Source organism: Cervus canadensis, chromosome 7 (genome assembly GCF_019320065.1).
Source record: "Cervus canadensis isolate Bull #8, Minnesota chromosome 7, ASM1932006v1, whole genome shotgun sequence".
NCBI classification, from domain to species: domain Eukaryota; kingdom Metazoa; phylum Chordata; class Mammalia; order Artiodactyla; family Cervidae; genus Cervus; species Cervus canadensis.
Window position 1 is genome coordinate 91,458,290 of NC_057392.1, and position 3,295 is coordinate 91,461,584.

A 3,295-nucleotide genomic window follows, 5' to 3' on the forward strand; every position below is an offset into this window, starting at 1 on the left:
CAGCGCAGCCAAAAATCAGTTAAAGAAAAAAGACCATAGTGGTCTCCTCTTATCTGCAGGAGATACACTCCAAGGCTCCCACTGGATGCCTGACACCATGGGTAATACTGAACCCTATTCATCCTACCTTCTTTTCCTACACCTATAAACCTATGATAGTTTAATTTACAAATTACATACAGTAAAAAAAAAAAAAAAGCAGCAATACCTAATAATAAAGTAGAACAATTATAACAGCATATTGTAATAAAGTTTGTGAATGTGATCTCTCTCAAAATATCTTACTGTACTGTGCTTACCTTTCTGCTGCTGCTGCTTATAATATGAGAAAATAAAATGACCATGTGATGCGATAAGGTGAATGATGAAGGGATTGTGACATAGAGTTAGGCTACTATTGATCTTCTGCAGGAGGATCATCTGTTTCCAGTTATCTGGATCATTGAGCCATGATATCAATAATGATCAGATGTGGGGAGTGGATGATGTCAATGGTTGGGGATCTCAAGCAGGACAGAGTAGGACCACATAAGATTTCATCACACTGCTCAGAAGGCATGCAATTTAAAGCATATTTAATTAAATTTTTGAATTTTCCATTTAATTTTTTCAGACCTCAGTTGAAAATGCAGAAGGTGAAACCATGGGCAAGGATGGGACTAGTTTATTCATTTTTATTTAAGTACTACTTTGGCTGCATCTCACAAACTTTGAAATGTTGTCTTTAACTTGTTATTAAGTTATACATATTTTCTAATTTTCTTTATAATTTCTTTCTTAAGCTATGAATGTGCTTTAAAATTCCCAAATATATGAGTTTTTGTTATTTTTTGAGATTTCCACTTTATATGTATTTTGATCGTAGAATGTGGCATATATGATTCTGATACTATGAACATTTTAAGGCTTGTTTTCTGGCTGAAATTTATAAGTGTTCTTTGTACTTAAATATTTTGTCTTCTTCAAATACTGGGTATAGGATTCTATAAGTGTCCATCAGGTAAACTGCTAATTTTGTTGTTCATATCTTCAATATCTTTCCTTTTGTTTGTTTGATCTATAGTTTCTATGAGGATTAAATGAGCATATATATGTGTGTGTGTGTCTGTGTGTAGTAACTTTATCTATTATATGTGTATATTTACTTTATCTATTATATATGTATATTTATATTATATAACATAAGATGTATTTATATACAAAATTATATCACATATATATATAAAATGGGGTCTGACACATGGATGAGATTTATAAGTGGCCTAAACATCGTGGATTAAAGATGTACTCTGGAGTCAGATTGCTCAGATTCAAATCTGGGCTCTGCCTTATTTGCTGGGTGACCCTGGTCAAGTTTACTTAACCTCTCTGTGCATCAGGTTCTGAATCTGTAAAACAGGAATAATAATAGAGTTGTTGCAAAGACTGAGTTAGTACATATAAAGCTCTTAGAACCATGGTGACTTAACCCTGAATCCAAGTGCAGCTAGAGAAGATTTGAAAGGGTTGGACTTGGAAATGCCACAAATACGGCAGAAGGGACAGAGGGTAGAAGGAAGTCACGGTCATAGGAATAGCACAGGGTGTAAGGTTTGGGGAGAGAACGCAGTTAAGGTAAGAGGAGGCATTGCTAGGCTAGACAGAGTGCAGGAGAGACCAGCTTTTACCGCCCGCTCTGAGACTGTGACCATAACGGCCATCAGGTTCCTAAAACCCCAGCCTCTGGCCAACACACTTCCTTCTCACTGAAAAACTCTAAGTTTAGTTCAGTTGCTCAGTCATGTCTGACTCTTTGTGACCCCAGGGACTGCAGCTTGCCAAGGCCTCCCTGTCCATCACCAACTCTCAGAGCTTGCTTGAACTCATATCCAACCAGTTGGTGATGCCATCCAACCATCTCATCCTCTGTCGTCCCCTTCTTCTGCTGCCTTCAATCTTTCCCAGCATCAGGGTCTTCTCCATAGAGTCAGTTCTCATCAGGTGGCTAAAGTATTCGAGTTTCAGCTTCAGCATGAGTCCGTCCAATGAATATTCAGGACTGATTTCCTTTAGGATGGACTGGTTTGATCTCCTTGCAGCCCAAGGGACTCTCAAGAGTCTTCTCCAACACCACAGTTCAAAAGCATCAATTCTTTGGTGCTCAGCTTTCTTTATGGTCCAACTCTCACACCCATACATGTGAGAGCTTATGGTGAACGATGTCGGATTTGTGATCTCCGAAGAAGATTTAGCTTCAGGACCAGGGACCAGGCTTGATCAGTCAAGAGCTTTTGTGTAGCAGAGTTTTATTAAAGTGAAAAAGGGGCAGAGAAAACTTCTGACATAGACATCAGAAGGGGGATGGAGAGTGCCTCTCTGCTAGTCTTTAGCTGGATGTTTTATATCTGTTAGAAATCTATAAATCAGACAGGAGAGATACCTCAAGGCTGATGGAGTTTCACCAGGCCGCTCTCCCACAATAGGCATTTTTGAAATAGGAAAGCATGAGGTTTGTCATCCCCCAGCGGTAAAACAATTGATATGAATACTGGTTTTTTGAGCTATTATCAGCCCAAGATTTGAGAAAAGTTAAGTTCTGGTGGAACCAGGTGTCGTCATGGTTCCATAGAACCATGAATTTTAAGAGAAACACAGAAAACACAGAATTTTAAGAGACACTTGCAGTCAACACGGTAGGTGTTGTGAGAGGGCATCAGAGGGCAAATACACTAAAACCACAATCACAGAAAACTAGCCAATCTGATCACAGGACCACAGCCGTGTCTAACTCAGTGAAACTAAGCCATGCCGTGTGGGGCCACCCAAGACGGTCGGGTCATGATGGAGAGTCTGACAGAATGTGGTCCACTGGAGAAGGGAATGGCAAACCACTTCAGTATTCTTGCCTTGAGAACCCCATGAACAGTATGAGAAGGCAAAATGATAGGATACTGAAAGAGGAACTCCCCAGGTTGGTAGGTGCCCAAATTGCTACTGAGATCAGTGGAGAAATAACTCCAGAAGAATGAAGGGATGGGCCAAAGCAAAACAATACCCAGTTGCGGATTGATTGAGTTGATAGAGCAAAAGTCCGATGCTGTCCAAGAGCAGTATTGCAAGGAACCTGGATGTTACGGTCCATGAATCAAGGCAAATTGGAGTGTCAACAGGGAGAATGGCAAGAGTGAATCAACATTCTAGGAATCAGCAAACTTAAAAATGGACTGGATTGGTAGTTAAATTACAGATGACCATTATATCTACCTACTGTGGCAGGAATCCCTTAGTAAGAAATGGAGTAGCCTCATGGTCAACA

At 39.8% G+C, this 3,295-nt stretch overlaps 1 pseudogene; it reads left to right on the forward strand.

Annotated features, from left to right (window-relative positions):
• LOC122445068 overlaps positions 1 to 2,270 on the forward strand; it is a 2,780-nt pseudogene extending 510 nt beyond the window's left edge.
• Positions 2,271 to 3,295: the final 1,025 nt, after the last annotated feature.